The sequence below is a fragment of the Adiantum capillus-veneris genome, chromosome 29, assembly GCF_014529385.1.
Source record: "Adiantum capillus-veneris isolate H3 chromosome 29, ASM1452938v2, whole genome shotgun sequence".
In the NCBI taxonomy this organism is placed as follows: Eukaryota; Viridiplantae; Streptophyta; class Polypodiopsida; order Polypodiales; family Pteridaceae; genus Adiantum; species Adiantum capillus-veneris.
In genome coordinates, this window is record NC_140959.1 from 92,117,714 (window position 1) to 92,134,911 (window position 17,198).

The 17,198-nt window shown below is 43.8% G+C and overlaps 1 pseudogene; it reads right to left on the minus strand.

Annotated features, from left to right (window-relative positions):
* Window positions 1–5,897: 5,897 nt before the first annotated feature.
* Window positions 5,898–6,630, minus strand: LOC147419586 (uncharacterized; annotated as a pseudogene).
* Window positions 6,631–17,198: the final 10,568 nt, after the last annotated feature.

Below are 17,198 nucleotides of genomic sequence, written 5' to 3' on the forward strand. Positions count from 1 at the left end.
CTTCATCTACTTATATTATTTTCCTCATTGTAGTAATTTAATAAACAAGGATACAAATAAAACCAATTTGGATTTTAGGTTAAAATTTGAAGAATTGTCGATATTTGCACTAAAACTGGCAAAATTCTATCAAATTTCTTCAAGGCAAGCTTGAACGTAGCATGGGTCTTACAATTTTAGCACGTTAAACATACACTAAACCCTTCTTTTTATGAACAAAGGTCTCCAATCGACCAAAATGGAAGGGCATGAGAGGCACTGAAAACTTGGTGTTCAATATATCCATGGTCACTCTCTTGCCACCTCAAGCACAAGCTATCCACGAAGAAGAGAGTGCACCTATCAAAAATCTATTACACTCTTGAATGGGACAACTACATGTGAGAGAGAGAGAGAGAGAGAGAGAGAGAGAGAGAGAGAGAGAGTTTTTCCAACAAGTTAGCAACCCTCCATAAGCAAGTACATATTGTTTCAAAAAAAGGGAATAAATTCTACGATAAGAAATGCTTCATCGACTTATACTATTTTTTTCTAATTGAAGTAATTCAATAAATAAGGGCATAAATAAAATTCTTCCAATTTGTAGGTTAAAATATGAAGAACTGTTGGGATTTACATTGAAACTTAATTGCAAAATCTATTGATTTTCTTCAAGGCAAGCTTGGAATGTAACCCAAGTTCTACAATTTTAGTTGGTTAAAGATACAATAAACTCTTTTTATGAACATAGGTTTCCAATAGACCCAAATTGGAAGGGCATGAGAGGCACTAAAAAATTGGATGCTCAGTACATCCATGATCACTCTCTCACCACCTCGAGCACAAGCTATGCACAAAGAGAAGAGGTGCACTTATCAAAAATTTGTTACACCCTTGCATGGGACACCAACACGCGAGAGAGAGAGAGAGAGAGAGAGAGAGAGAGAGAGAGAGATGGATTTTTTTATCACTGTCTAAGCTTTTGAGAAGTCAAATAAAAAAGTATATTGATGCATTGCAGGGGAGGAAATATAAAGATGTACTAATATAAAGCAATGTATTATAGACAAAGTTGAGAGAGAGGGAGAGAGAGAGAGAGAGAGAGAGAGAGAGAGAGATTCCTTGGCAAACTAGCAACCTTCCAAAATCAAATACATGCCATTTCCAAGAAAAAGGGACTCATACATTTTGCAATGAGAAATGCTTTATCTAACTAGCACTCGCTATTTTTGCTTTCACATACTCCATAAAATGAAAGAGTGTTGGTGTTAGAGTTGGTAGACATGCGAGCCTTGCAAGGGAAAGATTATGGAAAGCCAAAGATGAAGTATCCTAATATGCATTGATACATTCTTGATTATGACTCAAGAAGCTAAGGTGGTGAACACCAAAAGAGGGTTAAACTACAGTGTTGGATTGAGATAGTTACACTATTGGCTATTGAGGTCGTGTTTTTGAGGCTCAAAATAAAGTAGAGGATGGTTCATTTGAGGGAAACGAGAAGTGTTATTTAAGAATTTAGTGTTTGACTCATGAGCTTGGCGTGTACAAAATTATATTACCATTAGAATTTGGATATCTAGATAATGATTTCAACAACTTCTCTAGGTAGAGGCTCTTGCATTTTTGCTACCTAAGACATTGCATTTTGACATATAACTCTTGAAGATTTCTTTCATATAGAAGCATCAATTTCTTGAAGGACTGTTTATCTTGAAAATTTCTTGGAGACCATGCAACTGAGCATATCCCTATTGGTGAAGATACCACCAAGGATCAATTGTCAGAATTGTATTACATATTTTTGTAGAGACAATTTGTATGGCATGCTTCCACTAACAATTTCCTAAGTTTGTGTGTGTGTGTGTGTGTGTGTGTGTGTGTGTGAGAGAGAGAGAGAGAGAGAGAGAGAGAGAGAGAGAGAGAGAGAGAGAGAGAGAGAGAGAGAGAGAGTTATGGGCCTTCATTTGCCCATCAAAAGAAAAATATTGATGGAGGGAGAAAGAGAGGGTGATCAGGGGGTTGAACTCCAGTATGCAGGTGTGTGTGTGTGTGTGTGTGTGTGTAAGAGAGAGAGAGAGAGAGAGAGAGATTGTATTATCGTCCACGGAGGTCAAATATGACCCATGGGACCAAACAAAATTTTACAATGGCATGCTTATATGTGAAGACATGAGATACATATCGGTTAAGGACTAAGGGTCCATCAAGAGAAAAAATAAAGAGGAACAAAATCTAAGGGGGAGCAGTTCAGGGGAGAGCCCCTTTTGAAGTTCGAAACTCCTGGATGATAGTTTTACCGCCTCGATAGACTGTCCATTTTCCTTGCTTGCGGGCTTCAGACATCTTCTTGAGCTCGTCCTTTTTTATTTTGAGTTGATTTATGGTCAACTCCTCAGTAATCCAAAGCTTTGTTCCTTTGAGGAGATGGGATTGACATAGAAGCTTCACCCGCTCCTCTTTATCCTTGAAAGTAAGGACAGAATGCTCACGCACGTGTCGGTGTGTATCATTAATCCAAGCGATCATCTATGGCTTGATGTTGATTGGTTCAAGAATGTCGTTGAGTTTCGTAATTGCTTCTTCAAGACTATCCTCAACTATGCACCACGGCGGAGGGAGTCCACCGATGTGTACCTTAAGGGCATTCTCTTCTTGAAGTCTTCGTTTGCAAATCTCCTTTGTTACACAAGTCTGTACTTTGGCGATGTTTGTTGAATGTGCTTGGCTAACCTTTGCCTCAACCTCCTTTACCTTGTCGGTGGCGAGGTCAACCATAGAATCGAAGCTTTCTTCTAGCTTGCGGAGGTGAGATTTGAGCTCGAGGTTCTCTTCCAAGACTCGATCAAGAGCTGCTTAAAGCTTAGTAATTCACTCGAGTTTGCTAGGGACTGCTACCACAGTTGCAAAACTTGATCGTGTTCTGGAAGGGGTCTTTGGGGTAGTCATGCGTATGCTTGGGAAGGTCAGCAAATCCAAGGAGAGCTCAATGCAAGAATCCCTGCTAGGTTGTGGAAGACAGTAAGACCACGAAATTACAAAACTCCAAAGAAAACCTTTGGGTTTGCTATATGACGGGTGATGTGTTAGATTTCTCTGCGTAGGGCTCTGACGACCTACCACGGGCATACCTACTAGAGGTAGAGACCTTCTATTGAAGGCAGTGCAACAACTTGCATGCCTACAGAGGCTGCCGGAATTAGAGCCACGACCAGCATGCCTATGCCATGGTGCACTGTCAAAAACCTGCTGCAAAGATGGAGCGAGGCAAGGATTCTCTGTAGGCTTGTGTAGGGCAGGACTGGATTAAGACCCCCTCCCACAAGGCTGCCCCTTGCCCAAGGGAGGACAACCTGAGAGGGAGAGCTCGCGAATCGTAATGAACCCTGAGTGAGAGAGAGAGAGAGAGAGAGAGAGAGAGAGAGAGAGAGAGAGAGAGAGAGAGAAGTTTTAATATCATAGGAACACACTAAAAGATCTCAAATCTCTAACCTAACAAATCTTTAATTTAGGCCTTTGGTGATGGAGGCTTGGACTCCGCCCTTCTACAGTTCTATGCTATTTTTTTCCTCCTTTCGTGTTGCGATGGGGTGGCTCCCCTTGTTAGCCGATGTACCTTGATAGTCGGTCTTGTGGAGTTGCGATGGGGTGGCTCCCCTTGCTAGCCGATGTACCTTGAGTCTTTGGTCTGATCTAATGCCTGATGGGGTTTAGTAAACGAATCTTTCCACCCACCTATTGTGGGTTTTGCTATAAAAAAAATATGGTAGCAGATGAAAAGATTTTTGACAGTCCTAGCCTTGTCAAGTCAAAAAGTTTAGTACCCTATTTATATTTTTAATATTTGTAGTATTAGACTCTTTGGGAAGGACATGGAGATTCACTCCCTCCCTCAAATTTCAACAGTGACCACTCACTACTTTTTTATTTGAAAGCCATTTAAAGGGTGGCTTTACTTTGCATTTTCAAAGTTGTAAAGAGCTTCCCTCTATGTGTCTACCAATAAAAATCCTTTCACGTTGGAAAGGGGGAAATGAGAAAAACACCAACACACAATATGAATGCCTCTCTATAGCCCAGTGATTTCACAGCACCCCTATCCCCTAGCAAGCACACACCTAAACTCCCAATCTAGCAACGACTATTGTCCAAACTTGATCCCGACCAACCCTGACTGCATACACGTCCTATTCACAACACCTATCATCATGGTTTCTACATACACGAATACCCACAAATCCTATGGCATGTGTAAGTTCTCCCTCTAGCTAGGATCCACTTTGCACGCATTACATCCACACAAGGATACACTCACATGCAAAAATCTCGCCAAGCTAATTCCAAGCTCATAGAGTGACTCAAATTCCTCATTACCTCCCTCACACACGTACACAATCTCTTTCCTTCAATCACCTGATACACAACTCAAGGAGGACACACATACACATCCGATAATATAGTAGATGATGCAAATGGGTAGAAAAGAACATAGAAAAATTTGGCTGTGATTAACTTGAAGTTCAGTCGAGGCTTTTACAAATGATGGTGTAGCTCTTGACACGGCGCCCTATATATTTTCCCCAGCCCTACACATAGCCAGCCCTTCAAATGGTGTTCCTCCTCTGACTCTCAGCCCCTTTTTATGGCTCTCTCTCTCCAAGTATAACAGCTTGTGGCTCCCTTCAATCTCCCTCTACCTTGTAGACAATGCCCTTGATGGCGGCCCTTTTCTCTTGCTCACGACCCCTTCAAAATCACCATCTGGTAGAGCTTCCAAACAACTCCCTTCTTGTGAGCAGCCCTGCATGACCAAACTTGCACAGGCCTCTCGAGCTCCAACCTCCAATCTACCGTTCTTGACCTTGACATGTTCACGGCCCCTTCACTCAGCAGATGGCGGCCGTCTTGGTCCTCCCCCTGCAAACTGACGGCCTTCGTGAGTGGCGCCACCTCTAGCGACCCCTTCCTCCTTTTTTTTTTGCAGCCAACTAGTGGTATCCCTTATGCAGCCACCCTCAATCACCTCCCCTCACTGGCCCAACCCTCAGCCCTGCACCCCTCCTTCGGCTTGCCATCCTTGGCCCTCCCCAACTGGCGGTCCTCTCCTCCTCCAAGTGGCGACTTTCCCATGCAAACCTCTCATCTGGCGCCACCTTCTATTGCAAACAGACGACCTTTATTTTTTATTTTGCTTAAAATAGCTCAAAGCGATTTTTAGCTTAGCTCTTGCTTGGCGATTTGTCCCACCACCCGGGAGCCCATCTCCACTCGAATCTTCATAGAAAGGACCTTTGCTCACGCTGCTGATGACATGGCCACAAGTTACCATAACGGAATACAATCGACTCTTTAAAAGACCAAGTCCCAAAATATTTACTGAGAATATCATTATCGTCCCGATCGTCGACAAACATGAGTTGTCAAGACTTTCAATTATAAACTTGCTAGACATTGGCCTTTAAGTATATAAAACACTTGAGTTTGCTGAACACGATCAATCTCTGCATACATATCATGATATCATCGTGAGCGAGGATACCCACTCACCCAACTTTAGCACTTCTAAAAGACCCAATCAGCTGAGCCTGAAAGTCCTCTTTGGCCTGCCAAGAACTGCATTTGACATACATATCACAACTGGATCTATTGAACATTGCATTAATCACCTGCTCAAGCACTTTGCTATCTGCTTGGGAACCTCCATGTAAGGGCTTTTGAACTCTCCCTGGGCCGACCAGATTTGGCTACACCATCATTGCCCACCCCCTTGTTGATCATTCATGCTCAACCATAGCATTATTTAGGTAAAAAAAGTCTGTATAGAGAGAATGATATAAATAGCTACATATACTGTATAAGAAAAATGATATAGTGTCTATAGAAATAGGATAGAGACAGAGAGAAAAGCGTCTGCTACATCATCCGCTAGGATCAAACGGAAAGCTCAAAGCTTCCCCAATCATAGTGTAGGCTCCACCTCGATCAAAAACAAAATATTGATTGTGGCCATCCACCTGTAAAGCATGTACATCCAAGCCTTTCTTTGCACTTGTAGGCCAATAGACACGCCACCCTTCCAGCTCTTCACAGCATGGAGCTTTTTCACCATGCATCCATAGTCCTTGCTGCCAACCATAAGAATACTTTCGACCACTTGAAGCACTAGTACCATTTGTAGCTATCATGTAATCTGCTAGAGAACTCTCCATCTCCATATCATCACCTTTATCATATGAGCATTGAAACCTGCATAGTACACCTTGCAAAACAACCTGGAACAACATAGCTATCAACAGCATAGCATAAAGTAGCGAAACCCTGCCATTTGCCTCCACCTACTGCATAGCCCAAGTAAACCTGTTCCCTTTGCATACCTGTATCCAAATCTTCTAAACATGGCTCCAAAACCATCTTTTCATACTCAAGAGCATGACTTGCTAAAGCTTTAACCTATTCTTCAAACACCTCATCACCTGCAAGGTTGGTGGCACCTTCCTCTTTGCATGGAGCACCACTCTCATAGGCTATACCTGTATCAGTTTCCATAGAGTTATCTGCCGGAGCTAACTCTCCACGGCTACACACCAACTCTGAAACTTCAAAGTACCCCTCTACATGCTCACCAAGGCAAGGTTTCCCCACCCCCTGCATAGACAAATCAACTTGATGTAAAGTGTGAGCTTTGTCCTAAGGTGTGATTCAAGGAGAGGAGAGTGGATCTATCCCACATACTGTGGAGCAAGGATGTAGAGCTACTTAAAGCTCATTTCTTGAATCAATAAACAACAACTCATTTTGCACTACATGCTTGTCTATGGTGAGCTTGTGCTAAGCTAAGTCAATACTCAAGATTGTGTTTATGAGTCAAAGCTAATCCTATCTTGGAACCTAATTCACTTGAGTGATAAGCTTGCTTACACACACTCACACACTTGCACTGTTAAGTATGCAGCCTGATTTACCCTTGTAAATTTCTGTGGTAAAAGCGCACATTTGTAAGGCCCCCATTATGAGGAGGAGCCATCGTGCGTGAAGGAAAATCACTCATCGGAAACCAAAATTTTCACGGACAAGAATCAGGGGCAACTTTAAAGGCCTCGGGGGGGCGGAGGCCCCCGAGACTTTTTTTTTCGCCGGAATATTCTTTTTTGCCGGAATATTATGGCCGAACGGCGGCCGGAAAGTGGTCGGAAAACAACCGGTCGGTTGGCCGGTGGTCGGAAGTCAATGGCAGGTGGCCGAATTCAAAAGCGGACTTGTCTTCTCAAGGGCGGCCACACATGGGCGGATTGGAGGGTCCGATTTGGACTTATTTGCACAAGGGCGGCTACACATGGCTGTCTCTCATAAGAGAGGGCAGCCCTTTTGGCCTATAAAAGGAGGCCATTTCTACACACATTTCATAGTGTGAAGTTGATGCAACAAGGTGAGTGTGAGGTGGTGAGAGTGAAGCAAGGCGGGATCTCCATTAAGGGTATAATCCCTTTGTAAACTACTTCTTATTTTGAAGTACTAAAGCCATTGAGTGGCTGCTTTCCCGTGGACGTAGCCCACATTGGGTGAACCACGTATATCGTGTGTACTCTCTCTCTCTCTCTCTCTCTCTCTCTCTCTCTCTATACTCTATAATCTCGTGTATATAAATCTGTCTCTCTCCATTAAGTAATCTACTCAATTATCTATTTAGCTACGTTTTATTTCCTAACAACTGATATCAGAGCAACGTTTGCTCGTAGCTAAATTATCTCAAGGAAAGGATTCCTTGAATTGAGTGGGAGTTATGGCGGAGGAAGGGAAGCTCAAGATTGAGAAGTTCAACGGAAAAAACTACCAACATTGGAAGATGCAGATTGAAGACTATCTCTACCAGAAGGACCTCTATTTGCCACTAAGCGGTCTTGCGAAGAAGCCTGCAACAATGGCAGATGAAGCATGGATTGTCCTTGATCGAAAGGCACTGGGAACAATCCGGTTAAGCTTGGCGTCAACGGTGGCATTCAATGTTTCGGAGATGAAGACCACGGAGGACTTGATGAAGTCACTTGACGACTTCTACGAGAAACCATCGGCATCCAATAAGGTATTTGTTATGAAGCGCTTGTTCAATCTAAAGATGGCAGAGAATGGTTCAGTTGCAGAACACCTAGATGACTTTAACACAAACATAAGTCAACTTCGATCAGTGAAAATCAATTTCGATGACAAAGTGCGAGCTCTCCTTATACTATCATCTCTACCGGATAGTTGGGACAGCCTTGTGATGGCTGTAAGTAATTCTATCTCTGGCACAAATACTCTTAAGTTTGATGATGTTGTGGGTGTTCTCCTAAGCGAGGAAATGCGAAGGAGAAGCACAGGAGAATCATCAAGTGCTGCACTATCAGTGGAAACAAGAGGAAGGCTTAAGGAGAGGTTCAAAAACCAAAAGGGTCGTGATCACTCAAGGCGGAGCAAGTCACGCACAAAGTCAGTTCTTGAATGTTGGAACTGCGGCAAGAAGGGCCACGTCAAGAAGGATTGCTAGTCCAAGAAGAAGAAGGAGACAGAGTCTCAAGACAACAAGCCAACATCGGAGGCCAATGTGGCAGGTAAAGTAGAGCAAGATGCTCTAATTCTCTCATTAGACAATGTGTCTAATTCCTAGATAGTAGATTCCGGGGCTTCATTCCATGCGACACCACACAAGCAACATTTTCAAGACTACACCAAAGGTAATTTTGGGTATGTATACTTGGGAGATGATGAAGCTTGTGAGATTGTCGGCAAAGGTACAGTTTCTGTCAAAATTGCTAACGGAAATGAATGGAAGCTTAAAGATGTTAGGCATGTTCCTTCTCTTCGTAAAAATTTGATCTCTACAGGACAATTGGACGATGAAGGTCACAACATTGCATTCGGAAACAAACGGTGGAAGATCTCGAAGGGATCTTTGGTGGTTGCCAAGGGTGAAAAAGTCGGTACACTTTACTTGTGTACTGTTAGCACGCAACCTTCAGCTTGTGCAGCAACTACAGAAGTTGACAGTGCGGTGTGGCACTACCGACTTGAGCATATGAGTGCCAAAGGAATGCAAATCCTTCAAACAAAGAAGCTTCTACCAGGTTTGAAAGAAGTGGACTTAGAGTTCTGTGAAGATTGTGTTTATGGTAAACAAAAGAGGGTAAAATTTCAAAAATCAGGAAATGAAAGAAAAAATAAAAAACTTGAGTTGGTTCATTCTGATGTTTGGGGTCCTGCAAGTACACCATCACTTGGTGGCTCATTGTACTATGTAACATTCATAGACGATGCGACTAGAAAAACATGGGTTTATGTCATGAAGAATAAATCCGATGTATTTTCCATATTTCAAAGGTGGAAAGCCTTTGTGGAGAATGAAACGGGTACCAAGGTTAAATGCCTCAGATCCGACAATGGAGGCGAATATTACAGCCAAGCTTTTGTGCTAGCAATGGCATTCGGAGGCAAAGGACAACCCCAAGGACATCTCAACAAAATGGGATTTCGGAAAGGATGAACAGGACAATCATGGAACGAGCACGAAGCATGCGGCTACATGCAAGCCTACCGCTTGAGCTTTGGGCGGAAGCTGTAAGTACGTCTGTGTACTTAATCAATCGGTCACCCTCAACGGCATTGGATGGGGGAGTTCCAGAACAGGCATGGACAGGTAAACCGGTGAATTATGCATTTCTCAAAGTGTTTGGGTGTGAGGCTTTCATGCACATAGATAGAAGCCTAAGATCAAAGTTAGATGCAAAGTCCAAAAAGTGTTTCTTCATTGGCTATGGAGAAGGAGAGTTTGGGTATCGCCTATGGAATCCTGAAGATGGTAAAATCTTAAGGAGTAGGGATGTAATTTTTAACGAACAAAATATGTACAAAGATTACTTGGAAAGAAAACAAACAAAAGAAACAGGTGATGAGTACATGGAGCTTGAGGACGGTGAAGACTCAAGGACTGCAAACGGTGACAATGTGCAACAACGTCAACCAAATGAGGAGCCTCAACCTATTCCCCGAAGATCTACAAGAGCAAGTAGACCTCCAGAAAGGTTTGTTCCTTCCTTCAACCATCTCTTGATCTCAGATTCTGGAGAGCCGGAATCATATGAAGAAGCTATGCAACATGAATCCAAAGAAGAATGGACGAAGAGCATGCAAGTGGAGATGGACTCACTACATCGCAACCAAACATGGGAGTTGGTTGAGTTGCCTAAAGGTAAGCGGGCACTTCAAAACAAATGGGTGTACAAGCTAAAGGAAGAAGAAGGTGGAAAGAAAAGTTACAAGTCTAGGCTTGTGGTAAAAGGTTTTTCTCAAAAGAAAGGTATTGACTTCAATGAAATATTTTCTCCTGTTGTAAAAATGAACTCAATTAGGCTTGTCTTAAGCCTTGTGGCTGCTCATGATCTAAATCTCGAGCAAATGGATGTAAATACGGCATTCCCTCACGGTGACTTAGAGGAGGAAATCTACATGCTTCAACCAAAGGGGTACGAAGTAAAAGGTAAGGAGAAAATGGTTTGAAGATTAAAGAAGAGCTTGTATGGTTTAAAGCAAGCATCAAGACAATGGTACTTGAAGTTTGATCGATGGATGTTGGATCATGGATTCACAAGATGCAACTCGGATCACTGCGTCTACACGGAGAATTTGGGAGATGGGAAATTCATCATCCTAATGTTGTATGTTGATGACATGTTGATTGCAAATGCTAACATGCAGGACATCAAAGACCTAAAAGAGAAGCTGTCCAAATCTTTTTCAATGAAAGATTTAGGTGCTGCAAAGAGGATACTTGGTATGAAAATATCAAGGGACAGGACGAAGAAGACAATAAAGCTATCTCAAGAAGATTACATCAAGAAGGTACTAGAAAGGTTTGCAATGCAAAATGCAAAACCAGTTTCTACACCTTTGGCTGGTCATTTTAAACTAACGAAGGATATGTGTCCAAAGACACAAGAGGAGATAGCCTATATGTCTAAAGTTCCATATGCTGCAGCGGTAGGTTCTCTAATGTATGCTATGGTCTGGACAAGGCCAGACATTGCACATGCAGTGGGAGTTGTGAGTAGGTTCATGGACAACCCAGGTAAAGAGCATTGGCAAGCTATGAAGTGGATACTTAGGTATCTAAAAGGGACAACAACAAATGCTTTGTATTTTGGAGGAACTAATATTTTTCTAGAAGGGTATGCTGATGCAGATATGGCAGGTGACAAAGATACTCGAAGGAGCACTACTGGCTATGTGTTCACGGTTGGAGGCACAGCAGTAAGCCGGGCTTCAAAGCTGCAGAAAGTGGTTTCACTTTCTATCACGGAAGCAGAGTATGTAGCAATGACGGAGGCAAGCAAAGAAATTCTGTGGCTTCACAGATTCTTAGAAGAGCTTGGATTCAAACAAGACAATTGTGTCTTGTACAGTGATAGCCAAAGTGCTATCCATCTTGCGAAGAACTCAACCTTTCATTCAAGGACAAAGCACATTGAGGTGAGATATCACTTCATACACACTCTTTTGGAAGAGGGACAACTAAAGGTAGGAAAGGTGCATACAAGTGAAAATCCTGCAGACATGTTTACAAAGGTGGTCAACAAGGAGAAGTTGATCTTTTGCTCATCTTCAATCGGCATTCAAGGATAAGAAGCCAGAATGGAAAGCAGTCACAGGTTTGGTTTGGAGATCAGTCTCCAAGTGGGAGATTGTTAAGTATGGAGCCTGATTTACCCTTGTAATTTTCTGTGGTAAAAGCGCACATTTGTAAGGCCCCCATTATGAGGAGAAGCCATCGTGCGTGAAGAAAAATCACTCACCGGAAACCAAAATTTTCACGGACAAGAATCAGGGGCAACTTTAAAGGCCTCGGGGACGGAGGCCCCCAAGACTTTTTTTTCGCCGGAATATTATGGCCGGACGGTGGTCGGAAAACAACCAGTCGGTTGGCCGGTGGTCGGAAGTCAATGGCCGGTGGCCGGTGGCCGAATTCAAAAGCAGACTTGTCTTCTCAAGGGCGGCCACACATGATGGACGGATTGGAGGGTCCGATTTGGACTTATTCGCACAAGGGCGGCTACACATGGCTGTCTCTCATAAGAGAGGGCAGCCCTTTTGGCCTATAAAAGGAGGCCATTTCTACACACATTTCATAGTGTGAAGTTGATGCAACAAGGTGATTGTGAGGTGGTGAGAGTGAAGCAAGGCGGGAGCTCCATTAAGGGTATAATCCCTTTGTAAACTACTTCTTGTTTTGAAGTACTAAAGCCATTGAGTGGCTGCTTTCCCGTGGACGTAGCCCACATTGGGTGAACCACGTATATCGTGTGTTCTCTCTCTCTCTCTCTCTCTCTCTCTCTCTCTCTCTCTCTCTCTCTCTCTCTCTCTCTCTCTCTACTCTATAATCTCGTGTATATAAATCTGTCTCTCTCCATTAAGTAATCTACTCAATTATCTATTTAGTACGTCTTATTTCCTAACATGCACCATGTTTCTCTTTCATCCACCATAGCTAGCGTGCACGATCCAAATCCTAACATTTGGTATCAGAGCTTTGGTGTGCTAGCTAGGATTGTCATTATGCATTAGTGTGTGTTAATCATTAGCATCTCCATTAGATCGATTAGCATTGCATAATTGTTGTCATGGCACATTAACAGTTTCATAGTTAAGTTGCATATCTCACTAATTAAGCACTAATCTAGCTATGTGTGGGCATGTCCTTAGCACACCCAAGAGGCCACTACCCTCCATGGCTAGGTAGACTTGATTAGAGAGAGGATTAGCATCATTTGGATTATATTTTAGATTGCATTTTTTGCGTCAATTTTTGCATCATTTGCCTCTAAAATTAAATTCATTAAACTCGTTTTCCTTTTGCATTGTTCACCTCATCTCGAAGCTCTCCTCGCAAGCTTTCCGTCAAGTCCACCCATGCCAAAATCGCATTTGATTTGCCTATCCTAAAGCTTGCTTGATTTTGGTCTCATACACACCCTCAATCTCTGGAATTTTCTACAGAACAAATCCACAAGGGCAATGTGTGTGTGTGTGTGCCTAAGAGGGCATTCAATGCTCATCAACTTTTTCCCACCCTCCTTGTAAGCCCACGTGGAGGAACAGCCCATTCTTTGGCGAAGTCAAACCCACAAGGGGCCAGTCACACACACACACCAAGGCACTCACCGGCGGACCTCAAAAACCATTCTAGGCGCTTCTTGATTAAGATTTCGGGTCCGAACGGACCCTAGCCGACCGGCGCCCGTGCTCCCCCGACTGGCCGCCCGCAGCCGCTGCCTACCGACCGCCCGGCCACATAGCTCCCCCGCGCTCAACTCGCCTTAACAAACCCTTTCGGGTCCACCCCTACGGGGCCCCCCCTTCCCACGGTGCTGCTTGAAAGGCTTCAAGCCCATTAACCTTCCAAGCGGGCAGTCTGGCCTCAAAGCCTCAAGGGCTCCCATCTTCCCACAAAGGGGTGCTCCCCATCCTAAGCACCGGGTCCCACTGCCTAGCATCCGGCCTCAAAACCCCAAGGCAAGGCTTTCTTAAGCCTCTGCTCCCATGGTGCTGGCGAAGCCTGCATAAGCTCCCTTCCCCGCAGCCTCCTGCCGAGCACCTCCAAAAAGTTCAAAGCTCCCAAGCTCAAGGCCTTGCTCCCACAAAACTGCAGCAAGACACCCCAAAGTTTTCAAATGATCTTCAAAAGGCATCTCCAGGCCAAATACGCCAAGGTAAAACAAAGATGTGAAGGGTGATTTCACCTCGAGTGAAGAGGTACTTCACATTTTATTAAGAAGACATTAAAATTGGAATCTTGCAGCCAAGCACAACACTTTCTTGCAATGTATGTAATTATATTTGTCTACATGGATGACATTATGTGCTTTTGTGATGGGATAGAAATTGGCATTGGAGAGTCTCCAAATCGCTAAAATCTCTCCATGTGTGAAGAATTTGTGACAAATTGTATGAGAAATTTCGCATGCTTGGGCTCTCGGAGTATAACCAAGATGGAAGAGAGCATTAATTTTTGCATCAACCTTTTCATAGAATATTTTAGCATATTGTTGCATGTCATTATGACGCATGGAATAAATCCTGATTGTACCGCGCAAAAGGGGACAGAAGTACTCATTCGAGGGGAGGATACGAAGTCAGACCATGAAGCAGTTAAAAGCAACAGTAGAAGTAACGAAGACAAGAGACCTGACAGAGGATCAGTTCACATAGTAGAAGACAAAAAGGACGAAGACGAAGGTAGCGTTTGGGAAGACCCATTTTGAAGATGCACTCTCTACTTATAGGGGAGGACTTTTTTTTCTGTGTGGATACCAGCTTATCATCCTGTGTGGACATCACCATCCTTTGTGGATTTTTCTTGTGTGGATATCACCATCCTTTGTGGACTTTATTTTCCTGTGTGGATATCACCATCCTGTGTGGATTTTGTTAGCCTGTGTGGATCATGCATCTTCAGTATCTTGTCTTAGTCCAAACCTCAAGGGGAGGATTGTAAAGTGTGAGCTTTGTCCTAAGGTGTGAGTCAAGGAGAGGAGAGTGGATTTATCCCACATACTGTGGAGCAAAGCTGTAGAGCTACTTAAAGCTCATTTCTTGAATCAATAAACAACAACTCATTTTGCACTACATGCTTGTCCATGGTGAGCTTGTGCTAAGCTAAGTCAATACTCAAGATTGTGTTTATGAGTCCAAGCTAATCCTATCTTGGAACCTAATTCACTTGAGTGATAAGCTTGCTTACACACACTTGCACCATGTTTCTCTTTCATCCACCATAGCTAGCACGATCCAAATCCTAACACTTGACGTACCACAGCTTCTGTTCCTAGCTCTTGCAAATCATCCTCAAAAACCTGCTTACCAATCAGGTCTGATGCACGCATCAGAATTTGCACTTACTTCCTGCTGCAAGCCTTTGAGCTTTGCATCTTCTTCTGAAGCCAACACCACCTTTCAATACCTTTGTAGAAAGTGCTCTCAAAATCCAACCCAATTCTGATTGCACACATCTTCTAAGCCATCAAACCAAACTTTTGCTTTATCTCGCAATACCAAAGGTAGAGTCCGGAGCTTTGCTTCATCACCAGGCATCCGTAGTACCGTCAGCATAAATAGCTCAAAATTGGCTATCCAGTTGTCTGCATCTTCATCTCCTTTGAACACCGGACCAAACTCCTACTTCATCTTGACTCACGAACACCTTGTTAGGAAGCAATCAGTGGATCCTCAGTGGGGGGCACCACAAGATGGAAAGGGGGAAACGAGAAAACCACCTGCACACAATCTGAATGCCTCTCTATAGCCCAGTGATTTCACAGCACCTCTATCCCCTAGCAAACACACACCTAAACTCCCAATCTAGCAATGACTATTGTCCAAACTTGATCCCGACCAACCATGACTGCATACACATCCTATTCACAACATCTATCATCATGGTTTCTACATACATGAATACCCACAAATCCTATGGCATGTGTAAGTTCTCCCTCTAGCTAGGATCCACTTTGCACGCATTACATCCACACAAGGATACACTCACATGCAAAAATCTCGCCAAGCTAGTTCCAAGCTCATAGAGTGACTCAAATTCCTCATTACCTCCCTCACACACGTACACAATCTCTTTCCTTCAATCACCTGATACACAACTCAAGGACGACACACATACACATCTGATAATGTAGTAGATGATGGAAATGGGTAGAGAAGAACATAGAAAAATCTGGCTGTGATTAACTTGAAGTTCAGTAGAGGCTTTTACAAATGATGGTGTAGCTCTTGACACGGCGCCCTATATATTTTCCCCAGCCCTGCACATAGCCAGCCCTTCAAATGGTGTTCCTCCTCTGACTCTCAGCCCCTTCTTACGGCTCTCTCTCCATGTATAACAGCTTGTGGCTCCCTTCAATCTCCCTCTGCCTTGTAGACAATGCCCCTGATGGCGGCCCTTTTCTCTTGCTCACGACCCCTTCAAACTCACCATCTGGTAGCGCTTGCAAACAACTCCCTTCTTGTGAGTTCTTGACCTTCGCCTGTTCACGGCCCCTTCACTCAGCAGATGGCGGCCGTCTTGGTCCTCCCCCTGCAAACTGAAGTGGCCTTCCTTTTTTTTTTTTTTTGCAACCGACTGTTGGTATCCCTTATGCAGCCGCCCTCAATCACCTCCCCTCACTGGCCCAGCCCTCAGCCCTGCACCCCTCCTTCGGCTTGCCATCCTTGGCCCTCCCCAACTGGCGGTCCTCTCCTCCTCAGGTGGCGACTTTCCCATGCAAATCTCTCATCTGGCGCCACCTTCTATTGCAGACAGACGACCTTTATTTTTTTATTTTGTTTAAAATAGCTCAAAGCGATTTTTAGCTTAGCTCTTGCTTGGCGATTTGTCCCACCACCCAGGAGCCCATCTCCACTCGAATCTTCATAGAAAGGACCTTTGCTCACGCTGCTGATGACATGGCCACAAGTGACCATAACGGAATACAATCGACTCTTTAAAAGACCGAGTCCCAAAATATTTACTGAGAATAGCATTATCGTCCCGATCGTCGACAAACACGAGCTGTCAAGGCTTCCAAATATAAACTTTCTAGACATTGGCCTTTAAGTATATAAAACACTTGATTTTGCCAAACACGATCAATCTCTGCATACATATCATGATATCATCGTGAGAGAGGATACCCACTCACCCAACTTTAGCACTTCTAAAAGACCCAATCAGCTGAGCCTAAAAGTCCTCTTAGGCCTGCCAAGAACTGCATTTGGCATACATATCACAACTGGATCTATTGAACATTGCATTAATCACCTGCTCAAGCACTTTGCTATCTGCTTGGGAACCTCCATGTAACGGCTTTTGAACTCTCCCTCCCCTGGGCCGACCAGATTTGGCTGCACCAACGTTTGCACAGACCTTCCATGTCGTAAGTGATCTTTCACCTCGGTGTTCGAAGCTCAGCAATTGCACATGTGTGCTCGTGTTTTGTCTATATACGTACGTGCATGCACACATATGCATGTGTGTGTGTGTGTGTGTGTGTGTGTGTGTGTGTGTGTGTGTGTGTGTGAGAGAGAGAGAGAGAGAGAGAGAGAGAGAGAGAGAGAGACCCACTGCCTTTGTGTGTGTATGAGAGACAAAGTTGATGTGCCATTTGTTGAGGTGTTGGAGCGTTGGAGTGTCCTACACGTGTTGT